General features: G+C 47.2%; 1 long non-coding RNA gene across 1 annotated transcript in view; it reads left to right on the forward strand.

Moving 5' to 3' along the window:
- Positions 1 to 23,168, forward strand: part of LOC144167810 (uncharacterized) — a 57,621-nt gene that overhangs the window by 17,036 nt on the left and 17,417 nt on the right. The window contains exon 2 of the long non-coding RNA XR_013322127.1: positions 17,576 to 17,786. This is a non-coding gene — a long non-coding RNA (uncharacterized LOC144167810). The remainder of the gene's footprint in view (positions 1 to 17,575; positions 17,787 to 23,168) is intronic.

The raw sequence follows: 23,168 nt of genomic DNA on the forward strand, positions 1-23,168 counted from the left end.
TCGGGCAGCCATGCAGGATGATATATTGTCTCAGTTGCTGTTTACTTTCTGAGAAATGGAACGTGAATACTTTCAGCCACTGAAGAGGTTAAGTGGAATATATTGCGCCGATGAAGTGAGTTATGTTAATTTTCAATGGTTGCGTTTGATAACCTTTCGTTATTTCCGGGTGTTTGATACGCTCTCTATGGTAACCTTAAAGACTCGGTAATGTGAGCTGCCTTATCTGCTATATGTTCGGTGGTCCTGCTTGCTATCTCGACATCAAGCGAATTTCACAACTTTCGGAAAAGTAGGTGTTGCAGAGAAAAAGTGCTCCGACTGAGATGTGTATGTGCGCCCGTTGGCTTTGGTGTACGCCCGAGCAGCAAAGGGTATGGTTGGAGCCATCCGCTCCTCTTAAAGGGTTTAAGGGCCCTCGCCGCTAAGCATTCGGTGGCCGCTACTGGATTATCGTTCGCAGAAATATTTGTTAGTTTACATTGAGCGTCGCATTTTGCATGCCATTCACTTTTCAGAGAGCGGTGGTGTCGAGATGGCACGCACCCCGATAGTCAGCAGCGATTGCTTTTTCGGGGAAAGCCTTAAGTGCACCACTCGGCGAAAAAACGTCGTTGTTTTCGAACGGAACAGAAAATGGCCGCCGCTTTAAAGCCTAAGTCAAACACATATTTCAGCTCGTTTGGGGGTAGGGGCAGACTTCTTGGTTCATAAGGACATATCAGGGAATGTGGAAGAGTATTACAGCCTTAATGTGCGTGTCGCGGCTATTGTCATCTGGCTAAATAAGACGTACAGGTTACCGGTAATAAAGTCCCTTGCACTGACGTCCACATACCAAGATGCTGTCGCTCACATTTTGTGTGAAGTTGTTGAATTGGTAACTAACTAAACACTCGACACCCCATCGTCATGAGGGACAAAATGAATAGATTATGAGACAAACACGTAGGAGAACGTTAGGGGTGGGGGGGGGGGGGGGTATTCAGAATATGCCTTCGAAAATGCCGGGATGATACGCTGAATGAATTATCAAAAAGAAAAACTTCAGGATAATAAATGTTTTTTCTCTAACGAAATGAGAAGAAACAGAACACGGAACAGCCCGTACGGTTCAACAAACACTGGAGTTGATTTTAATTTTATTCTAATTAAAGCGATATCAAATTATTATACAAAACGTAACGGGCTTGGCAGGTTCTAAAGAAGTGATCCCAAGACGGTAAAAGCCTAAGTGCTCTGAATCTGACACGGAAAAAAATAAGCTAACAAATAAAAGAAATCTACCGTACAATCACTAAGAATGTAGGACTAAGAATTCTGAGTGCTACTTAAAAATAATTTCTCTGTTTTGGTCCACAATGACAAAATAATAGGTGTCAGGTAGGCCTGACTTTCTGGGACAACTGTCACCGTGTTTCCGTGTTCCCTGGCGTGATTATTATTGCATGCTTATTCAATAAATCTTCTATTATAGCATATCTTTGCTTTTAGCGCTTACAGGGTTCGACTCCCCTCAGCCTTTCGGGCCCCGCTTTCCTTCGAACCCGCCGAAAATAATGCACAGAAGGCCGCCAGCATCGTGGGAGGAACGGTGTACCGCCAGATCTTATTGTTCACAGATTTTGTCAAAGTCATCAACTAAAGCGGGACACAAGGACCTCCGAATGATCCCAGTCGAGTTTATATAGCACCACCAACTTCCACGTGGTACGCCGTTGACAGCAATCCGCCGAGAAAGTTATGGCGTTAGGGGATACCGCCGTACCCAGGCCTGGACCAAGTTTCCGTGCACCACACACGCTCTACAAAACGGACTCAGTGAACTTTGTCAGAACCTACGGTTTCAGAAGTTGACAAAGGTTTTTAGTGTACTATACATGACGGAGTTGACTGGTTAATCATTGAAGATAACCGAGGTGGGCCCAAGCGCCAAGAGTGAACCACGTCGTATTAGCCCCCAGAGAGGTGGAATTAAAACTGCTACAGACGGGTAAACGCCTTATCCCCAATAGCGTTCATGACGAGAAAGCGCAGCTCGCCCTGAGAGGGAACTTCAAACAAGTACCTATGTCAGCCCAGAATAGAAGCTATGCCACAGCAGATTACCTATGTGTACGACTGAGTTCGTCAAAACTGGCATTACTCAGAAGGCATACAACCCGGTGACCGTGTCAGGAGTCTTCTCAGCGAAGATGCACGAGCGGGCCCATTTCAAGCGATCGTGTCTAAGACAGATAATTGCAGTGCCTCCTTGTAGACTACCTACAGGTTTGGCTGTACTACAAATGCATTATTTGCAACTCGTCAGGAGACTGCGTGAAGTTTCATCTTTCCTCCGAAACGAGTTCCCAAGCATTGTCCGCGCTTTTTCCTTCGACGTTAAAGGCTGGTACTATTCCCTACAAAATAAAATTTTGGATGAACTGTAGTTTAACTGCATCGATTGTCACGGGGACAGCAAGTTTTCAAAGTTGTGTAAAGTGAATGTTGACCACTTTTTGGAATTATGCACTTTTTATCTGCAATACACCTTTATTTCCTCCAAAGAAAGGTTGATTCAGAAGGATGAAATGTTCATAGGCCTATGCCTTCCATTAGCCACAAGCGGTCGTTTGATGGCAAACTTTGACAGAGGTTTAAAGGTTAACCTTGGCCGGAGATTGGTATTCTACTACGTTGATGACATCCAGACAATTTTAGACTTGATTATAGCACCGACTTGCTGAGGTTAACTTTCACATTTTGGAGGCTGAAGTAAACCCCTAAAGGCATCCCCTTTTATTGGTAAATAAGTTTTTCAGACTTCTAGATTTTTTTAACGTGGGACAGCTGTGGTGGTCTTACGAACCTAGGGCGAAGAAGGGGCAGTTAGGTTATACCTATCGGCCGACTCACTGCAGGTGAAGGGGTTATTGTGAACGCTTCTTCGAAAACAGCTCGAACGTGTTTCTGTTGGTAGTATTTAGATGTGATCTTTAAGCAAGTCGGCCAAATAATGCAAGCAGGCTTTCCTTCAGGTGTTATCACAAGTGTTTCAGAACGCCTTGTCTCTTAAGTTGATAATAAGCGGGAACAAGATCGCAACGAACCGCAAAAAAAACTTGATTCTCTGTTCTACTGTGTATCCACCACGTCTTCGATGATGTAAAGGACAGCGCAGGAAGGGCACCTAAGCCCAGAATAAACTTACCGGTCTTAGTAAGCAGGTTAACGAAGACGTAAAAAAGAAGTCATCTTGTGTCAGGAAATGTGCAGGTTAATTTGTTTACTGTTTCATGAAACCCATCTGGGAAATGTAGTTTTGTTGTAAGCGATTTCATGTTGGCCAAACAATATTGTTCATGAATTATCCCTTTTGCAAACATCCAAGCGCGCAGAAAGGGGTACTAAACAGTCTTCTAGATGCCAGCTTTCAAATATGTGGGTGCACACCTTTTTTTGACAAATCGAGAGTAATCACGGCTTATAAGGACCACCAGACTTGGGAAATTTGTGAGGCCTACAAGACTCATAAACGCGGGCATGTATGCAGCTTTGGCACTACAACTTGAATTAAGAAATCTGCCAGATTTATAGGTATGTGGGTTAGTATTTCCGTTTCTTCCCTTCAGAGTGTCGTCGTAGGCCGTTTTGCAGAAATAAAGCATGGGGTTGTTACTCACCTCCTTGTCTTCTTCGTCCCAGCTGTAAAATAAAGGACGACCACGAGCGCTGTGGTTGTCCTTTACACCGCTTGCGGACGTCCCAGTTTTTCGGATGGTTTTTCTAGCATTGAGTATCCAGCCAGCCAAAGGTCAAGCTTTAGCACCCTTTCACCACTTCGTAGAACTAGTTTCAGCTATGGAAACAGAGAGAGAGAGAGAGAGAGAGAGAGAGAGAGAGAGAGAGAGAGAGAGAGAGAGAGAAAGTTTATTTTGATAGCTGCCGAGGTTCCAGGGCATGAACATATCGCAGGCTGTTTTATGCCTGTAGAGCGTGCTCTGCCTTCAGAAGACTTCACGTGCGGGAAAGCAAACTTTACAAAACGCCAGAGAAAACCGAAATGGTCCCCTTTATTTACTATTACAGATAATACCCCGTTTACTGCGAAGCAGTACATGTCTAACCCCCCTCTCCCCCTCCCCTAGTTTTAATTCCGATGAAGCCACTTCCCTCGGCGGCGCTCCGGCGTTTCTTTTCGCCACCGCCGACCCCTCTTCTACACCTGTTTTTGCCTACCAAGCCTTACCAAACACCTACCAAACCTCTAGAGAGTCCTGAGATTTAGCACAATCCAGCTCGGACCTTTCGACACAGCGTGAGCTGCTAGAGAGAGCCACGCTGGGAGCCTATGCTACTGGAGTCCTGGAAATAGGACTTCACCCATAACTCTTTCCACATTCCCTTCTCCCTATGTTTAAATAAAGTTTACTGTCTCTCCCTCGGTTGCAGGTTTATGCGTGCACGTGCAGGGAGTGGAGGGAGGAGGGGAAGGCATGTACGCGAAGCTGTTGGTTTCATGCCGTTACAAATTACATGTCCGTTGTGCAGGCGGGAGGCTTACACGTGGACGTCAAACAGCTCAATGAGGCCTGCCTGGTGTCTTCGCCGGTCGACCGGATTGGGTTGTGTGTTACGCAGACAGTAAGGTGCCTACTACTCTGGAGGGAAACAGAAAGCCCGATGTTTGTTGGCTAATAAAGCTCGAGTCCTCCGAACGTTCATTCAGCTAAATGGCTAGGAAGTATGTTCAATCGCAAACTACAAACAAACGTGCTTTTTTAAGTGCGAATGCACTTCTTAAGCGAGCCTGAATCGTCCGCCGCCGTCGTCCGCATAGCAACAGCTGCGGGTGCGCGCGCTCCTCGTCTTCCTCCTCGTCTTCCCTAGCAACGGGGGGAGATGGGCGCGCGCTACTCTCCTCCTCCTCTCTCCGCTCAGTGACTGCGGGTGTTGGGCGCCTCCTCTCCACTTCGGGCGGGAGAGCTCTCGCTCGCGTAGCGGGCGCTCCGCATTCCGACGCGTGAGGGCGCTCGTGTAGCCCTCGCCGTAACGGCGGGCGCTACTCTCCTCCTCCTCCTCTCTCCGCTCAGTGAGTGCGGGTGTTGGGCGCCTCCTCTCCACTCCAAGATCACGATATCCACCGTAACCGCGCAATCAACAACCGTGCATTAGCACTTACACACTCTCCCCCTCGGGGAAGTGCGAAGGAATTTTTCGTGCACTACGTTGACTTCGTCCAGCTTCGCAGGTCATCCATCTTCACAGAATAGAAGGGCATCAATTTGGTTTTTATTATTTTTTGGTGGCGCTGTTTATGGCAAAGGCTCCGTGGATTTTAACAGCAGAGCTCCTTAAGGCTGAGCTTGCTCCGCTGGCATTAGCGAAAAAATACCTACGAAAGAAACTCCCCCGGCGCGAGATGCCTTGCATGACGTTTGCGCAGTGGCCTTGGCAAAAAAAAAACGAGCACACGTGAGCGTGCGCCTCGTGGAGGGTGCGTGTTGGAAAAGGAAGAATAGGTGGCCAGTATAAGCCGCCTGCGGATAGCGCTATCATCGTGATTGTGCAGTTCCATCCGCCATTAAAGAGTCACTTACGTCCCGCCGTCCTCGCATCGGTTCTTTAACTGTGCGTATGTAGTATATACGAAAGTTGTGTTCCTTTTAGGTGTGGCGAAATGCCAAGGAGCAGGACAAGTTTAAATTCGGAAAGCAAAAAAGTGAAAACGTAATTCTGAAACAATGCTGTAGGCACGCCTTCGCGCTTCCGTCGTTATACATCAAAACTGTGTTCCTTTCATGACAGACAGACACACAATGACCTTTATTGTACCTTTCATGAGTGGCAAAATAATAAGGAGCGCCGAGGGAAAATTCGCGTACAAAGAATTACGGCAGTCACGGAGACCAGAATGGAGTAGTCGCCCGTGGGAAACAAACACACTTGAAATTCGTGCAAGAAAGATCAAACTTATGCGACAAGTCAGACAAGATGACCTATGTCGCGGAGTGGGAACGCACGACAAATTCTGAGACGTTACGCGGGCAAATGAGAAAACTTTAATGACGCGCACGTAAACTCAAAGGCGCTTGGGTTGTAGTTGTTAGGCATGTAATCGGCTGTGGTTCGACAACCACTTTGCCAATATCGGCAATGTGCGGTATCCTGCGAGGCGGGCGCGTGCACTGCAAGTGTTGCCGCACTCCTTTCCGGACGCTGCGGATGTAAGATGTAAAGCATTTTCCAGTTTGCGGTAAATGTAAAAATACTCTCAAAAGGTGCCGTGCCTCGACTCTCCTCCACGGACGAATATGCCTGACCCCAAATCATAGATCATCCGGGATTAAACGGCCTCGGCGAACGCCTAGTCTTAGTAAGACTTCCGTCAGGAGATCGCACCGTTGTTCAAAATTCTCTGTCACCGTAGCACTGTGGTCCTCTACCTTCACAGAGTAGAATAACTCATGGTATTTTAAAATTTTCAGCGAAACCTTTTGTGGCCCTGTCATTGTAGACGACATTACAAACTTCACATTTATGGCGCCGGTTATTGTACATAAATAACCACGGTAAGTGAGAGGAGGAAACAGCTCTCACGTTAAATCGCGTAAGTTTTCTAACAAGACTGTGTAAAACACTACCACAAAATTGAAACTGAAACAAATCTTACAGTACTTGCTGTAAACGAGCCTCATTTGGAATGCTAAAGTTCATGCCTTTTCGAAACACATGTGCTCCCCGCGTACAGCTGTTCTATGTTTTCATGTTTATTTCATGAATCTTCTTAGACGAACTCAACCGACACCGTTTCACATTTTTGTATTTTCGACTTTACAAATCATAATATCGGGAACCACAAGGGGCTGCAATACATGTTTTTATTCTTATGTCTGCATTAATGAGCAATGGTGTCGCCGTCAGTGGTATATTTGCATTCGCGGCACTGCTTTATACCAGGCAGAGTCCAAATGGTTCCTTCACTTAAGTGTTCCTTCAAGTAACACCACGTGAGGCTTTATGGTGCGTGTCAAAGCACGGTGCACACCGATGTCGCCTTATTCCCAACAATTTCCCCCATCGCAGATTCCGGAGCTGATTTCATCCTAAGAAACGAAAAACCTTGGTTACGGAGCCATAGCGGCTGGATGGGCCGATACCCGTAATTACATATTCGAGCGGTTTCTCCCTTTGGCGGGCTTATTCTAAGCACAGCCTCAAGAACTAACAGCTGAAGTAACCTTAAGTTGACAACAATTTGCGCATATATACAATAGCACAGAGTAAGATGATTGTTGTTATTAGGAAATGCAGAATGTAACGAAAATGCTATAAATACTATGGAATAGAAGAAGAATATACGAATTGAGACACTATGGAAAAAGGGGCAAAAATAAAGAATTGTAAGAGCAGAGAAAAACAGACAAATCTGCGTAAGTGTGGTGTACTTTCTTCTTGCATATGACTCAACTTTTCGGTTTACTAGGTAATTCCTAAAGCGGAGATTCTTACTTCTAGGCAGTGGGATCGACAATTTGTCCCCTTTCAAGGGAATCACGGAGTGAGGACTGCAAATTTTTGAAGACGCAGGGCAGAAAGTTCTCCCCGGCCTTAGAGCAGACAAATGCCAATACAGCCTATTCATACCATGAATCTTCGGCCGTCCACATCTTCGCCTCCCTACAGCACGAAGTGGCGGCGGGCCACTCGCGTTCGCTCACGCAAACGTACACCGAGAACAGAAGTCAGTTGCGCGAATGTAGACAAAAGATTGACGTCCTTATCAGGCAGGCGCATCTTTCCCAGGTTATCCCGAGCGTGAACGTCGCCGGCAGCGCAGTTTTTTTCCCTGTTATTCGGTTGCCGGCGCTGGCGGTCGTTACGAGGACGAAGGCGCCGCGGGGGCCAGCGAGCGCCGGTTTCTCTGAACGTCTCTGGAAGCCGATGCTTCTCGACTGCACGTTCAGCAGGCGAGCGTCCCGAGAAAAATGAAGCTCCCGAGAGCAGAGCGCACGCTTGGCGCGGTGGTGCAGCTTCGATTTCAAGTAATCTCTGCCTCCTTCACCGAATGACAAACCCCCCCTCCTTCCTTTCCTGTATAACCGGAGAAGGATGGGGGTGCAGTGCGGGGAAGGCGAACTTGTTACAAGTCGCTCCCGCCCTCCTACAAACGCCGATATCAAAAGAAACGCAGCACGGGGAGAAAGAAAGCCCGTTGGGATGTCGAGACATGCACGCTCATCGGTAGCCTTCGTAGATTGCCGAGCGGAGCTGTAACGAGCGCCGGTTGCTTTTATCTCGAGCCTACAAGCACAAAAGACCGGCAAACGAAAGATCGGGACACGCAAAAAAGCCTCGTCCCCAGAACGTCTGCCTGAAGGCTGTTAATGTGAAGGCAGCCGTGCGGAAGAAATGAAAAAGATTCGAGCTTAAAGCTGCAGCTCCCTTTTCATTCGCATTTTAATTTTTCTCGGGCAGAGGAAAGCAGAAGGGAAGTCTGTTAGAGAATGTCGGGTGTAGTTGCGAGAGCGGCTCGTGCATTCCACGACATGCGCTTCCTTTCACTTGCCATAGAATTACCACGAACAAAGAAAAAAAAACCCTTGGGGAGTCTTGGCGTACATGATGGAATATTTTAGGGCATGCGGGTCCACTTTAAATCTGAAGGATAAAATTAAATTCTGTTTGCTCTTCGTCTGCGTTCTAAGCCTACCCATCTTTGGAGAAAAAGTGGGCCCGTATATTCATTGAACATGACGGAGAAAACCGAAAATACAGTATTTTTCATATGAATTATCTTTTTTTGTTTCCCGTCCCAATCAATCTGGGACTGACAGATAAGGTCCTTAAGAGAAGTGCACTCATGCAGTCACTTAAATAACCCCACGGCAAGAGGAGAAAACCTCTGGTGAATTAATACACCTTTCCGCGAAGCGCGAATCCACAACACACAATTTCACTCAGCCTTCGTGTCTTTGAATACAGATACGTAAAATACTTTCTAACACTAAAACAGTATTTCATCTCTCGCCATGAACACGAGAATGTCCTTAGAAGTTAGTGATGCAAGAACATCCATTTACGAAGGCGTAAACACAACCACTTGATATAGTCAGTGAATAGCTTGTTATAAAAATAAAGAAACAAGTCAACCGAGATGCGAGCGCTCAGTGTACAATGGAAGCGCAGAAATTAACGTAGCAAGATTATTGTAGATGCACCACTGCCCTAAAATACAAAACTTACGCCAATAAACGTTCACTTTGTTCTAGAAGCCCAACATCGTGCTTCTGCGAAGGCCTTTGTACAGTTGCTATACTCACATTCTGGAATCGGGCAAAATGAGCGGGTACAGGGTGCAACAAAGCACCCAATATTGCATTTCCGATAGGTAAGTTATTATACCCAAAATTGGAGGGGAGAATTCTTAACATTTGATATTGAAAAAAAAAATAGTGGTTCAAGTACGCGTGAAATTGCGTATACTGAGGACCTTGACAAGGGATATCCTTTATGGGAGCAAAGAAAGAAAAACAGGGGAGAAAAACGCCTTGCCAGTTTTGCCCGCAGGATGCGTCTCGCGACAGTAACGCTATAGCCTTCGATTTTTGTAGCATAGATTTCCATTCAGCGAGCGTCCCTAAAGCGGAAGGTGTGCCAGTGGCGCTCAAGGTTCCAGTTGGAGCCTGCCCGAAAACGAGGCGAAAAGAGAAAAGCAAGGGTCAAGAAAATCAAGCTCGCTGAAAATACAAGAGCGCTGGGAGAAGGGCCACTCTCCGGCCCCAGAAGGCTGTTATTTGGCATCACGCCTCTGACAGCGATTACGCGGTGTGCGCCGGCGAAGGAAGCAGTTTGACGCCGACAGAGCTGCTGCTGGCCCGGCACGCATTGCCGGCGGACCAAAAGGCGCACGTATAGTCTTCGCGGCCTTCGATCTTCTGGGCCCCGAGGGGGACGTGTAAGGGAGAGGATGGAAGAGGGGGCTCGCTTGTTTGCACCGCGGACACCTCCGCCAACGAGCGCCCAGCGGGCGGTGGAACGAGCGCGTGGAATTGCCCACCGCGCGACCCGTTGAATGGGCACGTCGTTACACTGCGCTTTTCCAGGCCGCCGGGCTGAAAACAACTGCGCCGAAGAAGAAGACCTGGCGAGATCCATAAAGCAAACACGCGCCGCGAAGCGACGGTCCGCGCGATCCTCCTCTTCCGGCATGGACGGCAAGTCGCGAACGGCGCTCGGAGATCATCTTTCGCTTGCCGTCGATGCGGCGCATTGATCGCCGCCACCGGGAGCGCGCGCAGCGACCGAGTTAACAAGGAACGGCTTGTTGGCAACATTCTATTGACTTGCCTTCTTGCGTCCTCGCTTTTGGGGATACGGGGAGAGTATGTGAGAACTCTGCTTTTGGGCCTCCCTAGTGAAGAGTTCCCGAGAAACCTCGCCGCTATATTCGGTAGGAAAAGTGTATCTTGGTATTATCTGGAGCTCTTGTTTTCATATGAGAGCAGAACATGCATTAAAACTCGTCTCATCATGGTTATTAGTGTATTAACAGTAACTTACGCTTGCGGGTAACTTAGCCTTGGGCTAAGTTACCAAGTTATGCCGTTTTCTCTCATAACAAAAAAGCATCTTCTCTACAAGAGCTGGCTACCCGTCCGTAAACTCGCCACCGAGTACAAGGTGTTGCAGGACGTCTAGAACAGTTTCGTCACGCACATTGTCGTACGCGCCCCCTTAAGATCAACAAGGAGGGCAGCTAGACGATGGTGATGCAGTTGTGTTTTCTGTGTGTGTGTGTGTGTGTGTGTGTGTGTGTGTAAACCAGATTGAACTTGACTCTACGTATTTGTTCGCGAGGTTGTTATGTAACCCCGGAGTCACGTACTTCTTGACCCACTTTTATTACCGCGTTTCAAGTGTACTTTAACGACCGGTGTCAACGCCCTTGCGGGAGATTTTAAGTATAAATTTTTACTGTCATTCAAATCTGTTTAGCAGCGAAAGGCGGGCTCTATAGTTTCTTCATTGAAGCTTACGACCACGGCAATGTATACGGCGTAGAAAGCGGGCGGCCGCCGTCTTGCGCCATGGCGCGGTCTTTGTTTTTTGAGTAACCTCAATTTTATTGACTTTGCAAGCATAAAGAGCTCCGGTCGGGTGAAAGACGAGGCTCTCGGGCCAGCGAGGCCATGCTTCAAGCTTCAGTTCTCATTTTGATCCGACCGGCTTTATGAGATTTAGAAGTCAAAGACAATAGAGGGCTTTTAAAAGGCCGATGTGGAACCGGTCGATGAAGCTCGAAAATCCTTGCGTAAAGTAAAGGCATAAGTGCTCTAATGCCTGCCCTGGCGTGAATAGAAAAGGCGTAAGGTCGAGAGCGCGAGCTCGGGGAGCGTGGCTGCTTTGAGGTCCTTGTCCTTTGCAGCTTTGACGAAACTCGGTTTGTCATAACGTCAGCGTATTTCAAAGGGTTGTTTCTGGTTCGTCAATGCCTCCGCAAGCAATGAACTTCAGGCAGCCCTAATGCCCTTAATAGCTAGAGTCGCAGGATTTCCGAATAAACCTAAGAAACTCGGAAAAATGCTCGCGGGTAATAAAGAAAACGTAATAAATAGGAGCGAAAACTCGTAATTTGACAGTATTTTAAACTTTAAACTTAACAGTATTTTAAGCAGTATTTTAAACAAAATACTTCCCAGCTGGAGCTCGTTCCGCCATGAAAAGCTCCGAATATACAAAATGGGCGAATATCTTGTTTCTTGGTTATTTTTGTTTCTACTCCTATTCCAAAATGTGTAAATCGTGTTCCTATCGTACAGCAATTACAAACGCACGCATGCTTCGAAGCAGCCCGTGAATAGCACTACAGCCGTTTTTAACTGCGATGCTTTTTAGAAAGCTGTATAGCTTCCATTTGTAGCCGTAGGGCTGCATTTCAGGTAAAAACGAAAGTTCCATTTTCCCCTAAACTAACTCCACTCGGGGATCCCCTGGACCTGTCTTCTAAAGGCCGTGTTTGTCTGCGTTTGTAGCGAGAAGTATGCATGGCGGAACAAAATGCCTATCCGCTCGATATGGTATTCATAATGCGCAAGAATATGCCCGCCCTAGTAAGCATATTCACGAGGCAAGGGTGCTCTCCATAAGCGCGTCGCCTTCGACCTCCTGCGTAGACGTGTCAATAAGAGGATCGAATGTCCTTTGAGGCTTCCAGTACAAAGTCTGGCGCAGGGAAAGTAAGACAGAAAGCAAGAAAACGGCGAGGACAGAGAAATACGTGGTCGAGTAGCGAATAGCCGCGCCAGCCTTTCGACTCGTTCGTGGATTGTCGTGGGCTAGCGCGGCAGCTTGTTAGTTCGGTACACCGCAACTCTTGAAGTTTCCAGTTGCAAGATGACAGTGAAGTAGCGCAGCAAGAAGCAAGTTTGAGGAGTGAGGGGAGTAAATGCAAGCCAGGCTTGACGCCCGCTCGCCGGAATGTCTGCGCGGCGAAGCGCGTTAGGTCTGCTCCTGTTGCCACACATGCTTCTCGGGCGAATGACACGGGGCTGACCGATCTGAGGATCGATGCGCGTCTGGCGGTGACGCGGACCTTCTGGCGCTGCAACCATGTTCCGATGTCGGCTATGACCAGACCGGAGACGCACGCGCAGACAGTGGTCAAAGTTCGCCATGACCCTTGCCAAGCGTTCACTGCTCACTAAAGACTCCGAGATAAGGCGGGCGATGAAGAAGAATGTCTAAACAGAGTTATCAATTATGAGTCTTTTATTTACTTATTTATTTGTTTGATTTGGCTGTGCGCTTATTAATTCATACCAACACATTGCGCATGTGAGAAGATCCATCTGCAAAACTAAAGACACGCATGGTACTAGTTACGGTGTGACGAGAATATCATCAATTATGATTACGCTGCATGTTCACTTAAAAAGATGTTTATTTTGTCATTCTTTAGAAAGACAAAATAAATGTAGGAATATTAAAACTATTTCGAGTTTGATACTAAGATATTGATCGGACGGTCCGCATTGGTATATAATGATAAAAAGGAAGACGATTCTGGAATGTCCTGTCTTGTATTTAACAACAATACTGCGCAAAGGAATTATAATAACGTGTGTGGATGTATGCTGAAAAATTCACCAGGTGAGCCCTTGTTTGGGGGCGTATGGTCAAACTAGGTACAAAACCTCTTATTAAACCGACAAACTTTTTCTTGAGCGCGTTCCGCAAAGCTGATGCTTGTTAGCGAATATGAAATACAAAGTGTCATTCAACTTAAGCGGCACGACACTTGCAAGCAAGCTCTGTTTTCAAATGAGAAGGTTTTGCGTGTCAAAGCTACACCTTTGGTACGGGGCACGCGGTGGTAGGGGACTACGGACCAATTAAGTGCAGAGAACTTGAGGGGCTCACCTTCTCGTTGTAGCTCGCTCGCTAGACCCAAGTAGAGCATCCCGGCGTTCGGTCGTAGCGGCTGTCGTCGCGGCGTTCCACAGAGGCTTCGAAAGCCAAGCGGTTTGTATGGCCATAAGTGTTCGAAAATCGTGAACTGCTGGCGCTTGTCATACATCTCTCTGTTGTTTAGCGCAGAGAAAACTGTAGGTATGTTTGAGGCCAAATAGTCGTAATTAACGGGCAGCGCTCGCGTTCATATAGTTAGGAACGCTCTTTGGATTGGTTTTTACGATGAACCGAAAAAAAGTTGCAGTGCAACGCCAGCACGTGCCAGCGAGCGAGCGAGCGAAGCAACTTTATTAAAAATGCCTGCAGAACGATTAGCCGTCCCATGTAAGGAAGGCGTCATCGTGACGCGGCCATGACGTCTTCCCGGCTGTTGGCGCCTCTAAGCACGTGCAAGCACAAAAAGAACAGAACTCTCGTTGGCACAGTTTCAGGCAGGGGGCGCGCGAGCACTGCGAAGGCGGGAAATTTGATTTGCATTGGGTGGTAGCAGTGCGCGGATAACGGCGCTACAGCCCATTATGGCGAATAACGGCTCTGCATTTCCACCCGATTTCGCACTGAGTGGAACAGCTCTAATTTTTTTTTTTGACAAACTCGGGCTGTCTAACTTGTGCCGAAATATTTGCACATGGGTGTCCTCATTTTGTGCCTCTACTGGAAAAGCGACCTTCGCGGTCCTGATCAAACCCTCGCCTTCGCGCTCAGCAGGCCAACGCCTAAGCGACTCTGCCAAACCGGCGGGTGAGCGAGTGTCATTTACTGATTTATGTTTGTTCGCGCGTGCATGTTTGTGTGAGGTCGTGTGTGCATGTAATTTAGCTCTTCCTTTCCGTCTGTCAATTTTCGAGAGTGCTTCTTTATACAAAATGGGAAATTAATTTCGTTTCGTTAAAGAGAGCTCGTTGCTACAAACAACAGGTACCTTGCAGTTCGGCAGTTAAAATTTGTAGAAAAGCGGAAAAGGGCGTTGAATGGGGTGGGAAGGGCGCAAACCAGGAGGAGGGTGAGGAGAACAGGATGTCAGAAATTGTGTGTCATTACGTTCATTGAGTTTATCAACTACTGCACCTAGGCAACCATCAGCTCTATGTTGCGGGATGGCTGGAAATGCACGGAAAGAGGAGTTTAGTAAACATTACATCTCAAGGGTAGGAAAAACCGTGGAAATAGGGGGAAAACGTACGCATGGCGCACACGAACAGTGACATTATTCGGTCCAAAATCTGAACCTCATTTTTGTTAAATATAATTGCAGGTCACTGTCATGCTTCCGTTTTCATGCGCCGGATGTGCGTGCTGCGCCCTATATTTCCATATACATTTTGTTTCGCCTCTTTGTCCTCCTCCAGCGTGCTGCTGAAGAAAAAAACCTCTCGCTTTTGAGCAGACAGCGAGTTGTGACTTACGATTGGTGGATGAGACGGACGCCTATATTTCGTTAGTGACATATTTGAAGCAGGGGAGGCTACGGGTTGCTGCAACGCAAGCAAGAAGGTCAGCCAAGTGAGCGATAATAGCTCTCACATCACAGTGAACCGCGATGCCCCAGACAGACAAAGACACGGAAGGGATCGACAGAGCACTTGATGTAGCTTAAACTCCCGGAGAAATAATATAAAAACTAGAATACGACTGGATGCTTTTTTAACAAGGAAGCTGTTTAGCAAATCGTAATTTTTCGTGTCCTCAGTTAAAAGTACCGACAAATTTCCTAGCGCGCGTGCGTGAGCGCGGACCTTGGGGAAATCGCTCGGCAGTTAACAAAACCAAGAAAAGGCCGAGCACTCGTCTGGGCGCGCCTAACGACGACCACCCAGCGTCCCCGGCACATGTTTGTCAAGACAAGCATACCCAGTTAGGGAGATTGGCAAGATAGCCACCCCCCCCCCAAAAAAAATAAAAAGAATAAAAACTGCAGGGTTCGCCGTACTCGCTTGGAACGCGAAAGACCCGTCATAGCATACGCCCATCCAAGGTGACATCCAATAATCATTAATTAAAACAAATGAAAGAAGCTCACACTTATAGCAACAATGATGGAGTAAACGTCATTGCGGCAGCTAAGAAGAAGCAACTTGGTTTAAATCGTGGACTTAAACCGTCGTGATGGTTGGGAAGGTTGCGCACAGCTTCGCTAGCCAAGTATTACGCGTTGGTGTGGGCTTCCTTCATTTTTTTCCTTGAAAACAGACAGACGCAAACACAAAATGCTCGAGATCAACAAACCAAACCAAAAGTGAACGAATCACTTGTTCGGGCCTCTATGCCAGGGAAGATAGTTTCTTGTGAACACAGCTGAGCAAACGTCCAGAAAAGTATGATAAAAACGCGATGTTTTCAAGTTGTTCGCTGAAGCGACCATCAACCAGATTATTCCTCACCAAGAGACCCTGATCCACTAAAACTACCACGTAGACCGGGTGTCAGTACCAAAAATATATACAATAGTTGATTGGGCAGCCTCCTAACGGTAGAAGCATCTGAGAAAGTTTAGCGCGGGATTTTGATATGAAATAAAGGCAGGCCTGCTGGGATTGTTACTGTCGGCCTCCCTCCTAGTCACTTGTTGGTCCCCGGCTACAGCTGCAGAATATCCGGAGATGAAGTTGAGCCTCCCGAGGAATTCAGCCCAATCCGAAGGCAAGTTGTTGCGCCACTGCCGGCAGTCTGGACGGCCTGTCGCAACATTACTCCCGCTGCTTCCCGAGCCAGCCTATGGTGACCAGAAAGAAGGAGTAAAGTCAGAAACGAGCTGAAAACATTCAGGGCGAGAAAAAAAATGCACGCAACAGGAACATATCCGAGCAGCGATGAAGGAGAGTCGACGACGCACTAACACGCACAGACGTATACAGGGAAATACGCACACACACGTACACACACAGACGACATGGCTGCAGTGCGTCCCTTTTGTTTCTCTTGGCATTCCTCCCCCGAGACTCGACGGTCTTATTTCTTTATAGTCTTCGCGGGACGTTTCTTCTGCCTTTCAGGACGCGGAGAGCGCCGATGCCCCCGTTCTCTCCGGGAGCGCTCCATAACTTTCCCACCTTTCGGCGTCTATAAATGTTCGCCGTGGGATGGAAGGGTCTTTGGTCGGTACGTTCAATTCCTAAAAGGTTCCCGGGCGAATGTTCCGAATCCGCTCGGCAGCCGTTACTCTGCCCGGCTATTTTTTAGTGTGCTTTTTGGGCACCGCTTCTTCGTAACCGACTTGGCGCTTTCCTCTATGTAGCCGTGAGGGCTTCCTGCATTGCACGTGTGATGGCGCTGCTACTTGTGCGGTGGATAAACAGAAAAGGGAGAAGAAATGTCCCCGGCCAGTGGTGCCGTTACGCCTCACTGGCTTATGTATTTATTAGGTTTGCACGTCAGCGGCTGGGAAACTACGGCGCTTCAGCTAAAATGTTGCGACAGCCGAGGCACCGCAGCGAAATTCACGACAAGGCTTAAGAAATAGGAGGCTGTCGCAGCTTTCTTTCTGGTCCGTCTAGCTGCTCTGTTTCCTTTTTTTTTTTTTTCATGCACGGCATATCGTAGCTTTCTGAGGTAAAAGAAAACAAAAAAAAAAGCTCCTTAACCTTGTTGTGCTCAGCAAGGGAGTTTATACAAACATGGTTTTCATGGCATTCATAAGTTGATATAAAAGGCGATTGAACGAAAAACTTTACGCGCTTATTGCCTTTTTTTTCTCGGTCGTTTAATATTTCACGGCGACCCTTGACAGTGGAGCGAATTTTCGCAAAGGAAAAATAATTGTCCACCCAAGTGCAGCCAACACGGCTAAAGAGGAAAGCCATGGCACGCTTTCACGAAAACACACTAACAGAAGAAAAATTCATACGGGGAATGAAGATAGTACAAGTTTGTAATGACGCTACTTTGAAACCATGTCGTCTTTCGGAACTGTCTTTCGAAACACATAGGTATGCCTACAGTTTGCCCAGTTAGTCTGCAAATTATTTTAACAGGGTGAAATTTTGCGGTCGAGAGACATAGACACCAAAGTACGTCACCGACGCGGCATAAAAGGCAGGCTCGGACACACCGGACGCATTCGCACAGCGGCGGTGGCTAGACGCAGCTGTCCGGCAATAACAACGCGTTTCAAATTTTGCAGTACCGGGTGAAGCAAGTCCTTTCATCGAGGCGGCACCGAGCACTATACCTACGACGCCCGGCACATCGACGATTGGACTATACGCCCACCTGCAAAGGACGTCACCGACGCGGCATAAATGCCCCAGGCCCGGGCAGACCGGACGTACGTGCATGGCGGTGGTGGCGAGAAGCAGCGATCCAGCAAAAACAACGTGTTTCAAATTTTGCAGGTTAGTTTAGGTTTCACTTGCCTTTTCAAGCAACGCTTTACTAGTTTATTCCAGCGTTTTCGCCGCGAATGCGCAAATTCACCTTTAAACCGCAGACACACCCCCTGCAACACACCCGTCGAAGCGCACCGCCTGATTCACCGGGCCCGCTTCCAGCGCTGCGCAGAAGGCCCCGTTTTCAGCCGTTATGCGCAGCTGATCAGCTGAGCGGCGCGCCGTTGCGGGCACTCAGCTGATCGACAGCTTACCAATGCCACCGCCTCCCACACATGCGCCGCTGGGTCGTCTCGGGCTACGTGACTCATCTTGCGCCGCGAATGAAAGCGAGGCGGGCCTCCTCCTGTGAGCGTTGCACGGGACCGAACGGCGTGGAGCTGTGGTCGACAATACGGCTACATCAAAGGTTAACCAAGCAAAACCAAAGCTCGAACAGACTAAGCCAAGCTTTTGCTTTGCATACCCAAGGTTAGCTGAGCCACGGCCAGTTTTATGGTCTCATCGCCGCCGCCGCCGCCGATGTTGCCATTGCTGTGCCATTGCTGTTGCTGCCATGTTCCTATGCCCGTTTTGGTATGCCTACGCCTGACGTTTGCATTGTTTACAACGAGCCCCTTCCTAAAAAGGGCTCATACCCGGTATGTTCCAAGTGTAACTGGGCGTACAATATCGGCTCGGCTCGGGCCTTTCTAACACAAAGAAAAACTGGACATGTCATGTGTGCCTTGTCTTGGAAAACAGGGACGGTGGTGGTGTTCAAAAGCAGAAACGTGACCACGAAAAAACATTTGAGAGCGGGATACACAAGAAGAAGAATAAACAAGAAGCTCGTAGATCTTCCAGAGATAGGAAGTAAAGTTTAAACCCTGATGCAAATGCAGAAATGACCTGCTGAAAGTAATGCAAGAGCCGTCCACCGAGGTTGCTATGCTAAAGGCCAAAATACAGGAAATCGAATCGGGTAACCTTCGCTTTGAAGTGCTGAAGCTGCATCAGCAATTCAACAGTGTATAGCAATAGAGTAGCCGTCAGAACATCGTGATTCATCGGCTGTCACAAACACCAAATGAAAATTTGATGAGTGAAATAAAGGCTCTGGCCATTGATATGAATCTTGCTCAGGTGACTGACTCTGACATCGAAGGCCTTCATAGGTTGCCACCAAAACGAGACCAGATGCCGGCTGTGCTCGTTGGTTTTGCATCGCGCACGACTAATGATCAATGGATGGCACAACAATGCAACAAAAGGGCTTCCAAGTCTGATGTTTACTTTCTTGAAAAACTGACGGCCCAGAACAAGAAACCGCTATGGATGACGAAGCAAAGGGGCGCCGAAGAGCCGTATGAACACGCGTGGCGGCATAATGGCAAACTGCTTGCGCAAAAGGCTGATGGTCAACGTGCCATTCGTATCGAGTGTGAAGCGGACCTCGATACGATTCGCTGAAAAGTAGCCCTGTGCATCGCCGTCTTCTATAGTTTTCTATGAATGACCCTCGTACATATCTGATTATTACGATGCCGAAGCGTTTATCCGCTCTCCTAGATCTTTGAACCTTGAAATGAAAGACAACTTGTAAGTTTTTAACGTTAACGTCACAAGCACGAAACCGAAAGTGTTCGAGCTTGAAAATTTTTTCAATCTCTCCGGTACAACTTTGACGTTCTCTTTTTAAAGAGTCATGGTTCTGCAACCAGGATGGTGTTGTTGCTTTGATATAAATATAAATGACATTGTATGTATACACCTTTGACTCCAAATATTACGTTGTATGCGGACGATACGAGTGCTTTTTTTTTCTGGAAGATGCTTCCACAAAGTTGAGTCGTCAGTTAATACTTGGCTCGGCGAATGGTCAAGTTGGCTAATCTGCAATCATCTTCAGTGAATGTTAATAAGACCAAATTTGTTGTTTTTAAGCCGAAAAACAAACCTGGCAATTACAGTATATCCTTAGAATTTCTTAAATCCGCTTTCGAAGATGTTTTCACATACAAATCTTTGGGCATTCTCTTCAGTGAAAATTTAAATTGGACATGTCATGTAAATAAAGTTTACGCAAGTATGTTGCGATTTGTAGGAATGTTATTCAAAATCAAGTGTCTGTGTCCTACGTGGTTGATGTGTCAATTATGCCATGCTCTTGTGCAGTCACCCCTTCATTATTTGGGGTACCACAACCATAAAAAACTTAGGCAGGCTGTTTCGACGCATAAAAATTCTTCTCAGCTCACGTCACTCGAATCGGTTGTAAGTCAGCGTCAATGTCAAAGTAACTCAGTTGTTTGAGCTTAAGGAATTCCGCTGCGAAATGAACAGCGACAAACTGTTTCTTGATCTCTGCACTCCAGTTAACACCTGTTACAATCTTCGGCCCCATCCATTAGAAAAAAAAACTATGGGCACAAAAACTAAAGGATATAGTACTCTGTTTTCTTAATAGAAACCCGGTCATCTTCGACATAATTCTTCTCGTGAACTCGCTGTTCAGGCTTAAATGAACTATGAAGCAACATTTTCTCACTTAAGTTGTGTTGAAAGGTGCACTGTTTTTTTATGGAAACAATTTATGCGCTATGTGTTGAGCTTCCTGCTGCTGTATTACGCTTGATCTTCTCTATGTTGGCTTTTTTTAGTCATTGCATAACGTTCCTTCCGCTGGCATCTTTCATTGTTCTTTTTCTTCTTCCTTTTTTTTTTTGCACCACCAATGCTGATGGTGGCTTTTTAAATTCTTTGTAAAACGTTATTCCTGTTGGCATTTCTCCTTTTCCTTTCTTTTCTTTTTTTTTCTCTCATCCTTAATGCTGCGCAACGCCGACGGTAAGGGTAGTAGGCCGCCGTCAGGCAGAGTACATCTGCTTTATGCCTCAGTACCTCACGATACTTCTGTCTGGATAAAACCCAACTTCTACTTCAACTTCAACTCCACGCCACAATATGAACCGTCATCACGAAACACCTGTGCGTCGATATCAGACCATCTGATGCCAGTTGTGCAGGCTGGCCGCACGCGGAATCGCGAGAGACTACCGCCAGCAGAAGGAGCCACTGGACCACATTACTAATACGGCTCATAAATATGAAGGCTGTCTCGGAATACACATAATTTCTCCGCTTGTTCCCTCGAGAAAACAACACGGGCGCGATAATGCGGTTGTATGATTCACGTCTCTCCCCTGTGTCAGGCGATTTATTGCTTTGGTTCCCCTTTACCGCTGTACCCTGATGTTTTAACGTCCAATAGGTTCGCAGCGATGAACTATTCGATGCCAAAACACAAACATCGCCTGCGCCTTCGTTTATCGATGAGCAAGTTGAAGTTAAAGGCAACACAGGAGCCTTTAAAAAATGGATCTTTCTTGGTTAGGTAAACGCAGAAATTTTTGTGTCTGTCTGTCTGTCTGTCTGTCTGTCTGTCTGTCTGTCTGTCTGTCTGTTTCGAATAACAAAGGTTACTTGCGGTCTGCTGGCTAGTGGGTGGCGCACTGGTTACTGGGTGGATGTTTGGTTACTTGCAAGATATTTTTGTGGTTATAGGCCACTGTATACTGTTCAGCTCTTGTAGAAGTGTGTGAAAAAGTTGGTTTTCAACGGCCGTCCCAGTTTCTTCAAAAATGTTAAGTAAGATCACAATAAAATGTAGAAATCGAAGGTATCGAAGCTGTACGCAACCTTCACGATCATCACGATGGGTTAAGTCTACGATTGCAGCCGAATGGTTTCTTCTTCGCTGCCTCAACGACATTTCCTCCATTGTTGCTTTAAGTGTGAGCGTCCATCATTTTAAAGGTATAATCATTGGACATCACCTTGGAAGGCGTACGCTATGACGTGTCTTTCTCGTTCCCAGCAAGTCTTGCCACAATTACCGCGAACGCTGGAGCTTTTCTATGTTTTTTTTTGCAAATCTTGGCCAATCTTCGTAAGTGGGTATGCCTTGTTTAACAGGAGGGTCTGCTGCACACACTCGCGTGCGAGGCCAGTCGACGAGTGGTGAGCGCGAGTGCGAGTAAGTGCGAGTGGTGACGGCGAATGGCGAGCGCGAGTGAGTGCGTGTGGTGGTGAAGAGTGCTGAGCGTGAGCGCGAGTGAGTGCGAGGGGTCACGACGATTGGGGGCGAGCGGTGTATGGCGCGTAGTGAGCGCTAGTGCGAGTGAGTGCGTGAGGGAAAATGTATTTTTCTGTGTGAGTGCGAGTGAGTGTCGCCCAGTTTTGCCGAGGTATGCCTACGGGGCCTGGAAAAACCTCCGGTAATCGGAGGGCATGTATGGGAAGGTTTCAATAGGAGGGCTGTGTGAAGAAAATGCGGAGGAGTGGTGATGCTTATACGGCAGGGGGACTAACTCGAGAAGAGTGAAAGAAGACTGTAAAGTACATGTGTGGGTGAAAGGGATGGTTGGGGCTAGGGAGGTGTCTTAAGGAGTATCGTAACTGTGGGCGGGTAAGGAGAGTAAAGAACAAAATGAAAAACTAGTGGCGTGTCTAAAAAAGGACATCAAGGATTTGAAACGATTTGAAACTATTTCAGGATTTCAAACTATTGTTAGGGAAATGAACGCTCACATTAAATATCTAGATGGGTACACAGACTTCAACGGAAATATAATGCTAGATATGCATGAGGACCAGACCCAAATCATAGCAAATAGGAAGCAAAAATGCGAGGATCGAACCTCCTGGCAGTGTGGGAGGAGACATTCGAGTATTGACTGCTGCCTTCTCTCGGAGAGAATTTATGAATGGTCGGATCGAATGAGCGCAAATTAGGAAGGGGGTCACAGTCTGGCATTCACCCCAAGCGTATACGCCTGATGTTTAAGAAACTACGGAGCGCGAAAATGGACTGACTGGGGCAGTACACAAAGTTAAGCAGTAAACAATTTGGGGCTATAGTCAAAAGTAAAGAAGTTACTAGCTAGAGAACAACTACTGGAGAAGTGTGGGAATATGACCGGCTCATCAATACTATGCAGTCAGAAATACTAAAGGCACGAATGCAAAATCAACGCAAAGGAAAAAAAAACGCCAAGTAGTTCGTGTAATGCAGAAATCAAGGAGGCTATAGAGAGGCGTAAACAGGCGTCTAGAGCGCACAGGCAGGCCAAAAGGGCAGGGAGGCAGCAGGACGACATGGAAGTAAAATGGGAGCAATATAAGCAAAAACAGAGGAAGTGCAACAGTTGGCGCTGACGAAGAGAAAGGGTGACAGCAAGTGATGTGTGGTGCAAACATGAGGGAAGGGTAGAGACGCGCTGAAAAAGTTTTGAACCTTGTGCGGGCATTATGGAAACGCACAGGACCCACAGAAAGTGGCACTATAGAAAACGAACAGGGGCAGATGCTCAAAGGAAAGCGAACATTGTCATGCTTTCATGAAGT

This window comes from Haemaphysalis longicornis, unplaced genomic scaffold (genome assembly GCF_048455015.1).
Source record: "Haemaphysalis longicornis isolate Haplotype H1 unplaced genomic scaffold, Haemaphysalis longicornis Haplotype H1 scaffold_2, whole genome shotgun sequence".
Lineage (NCBI taxonomy): Eukaryota > Metazoa > Arthropoda > Arachnida > Ixodida > Ixodidae > Haemaphysalis > Haemaphysalis longicornis.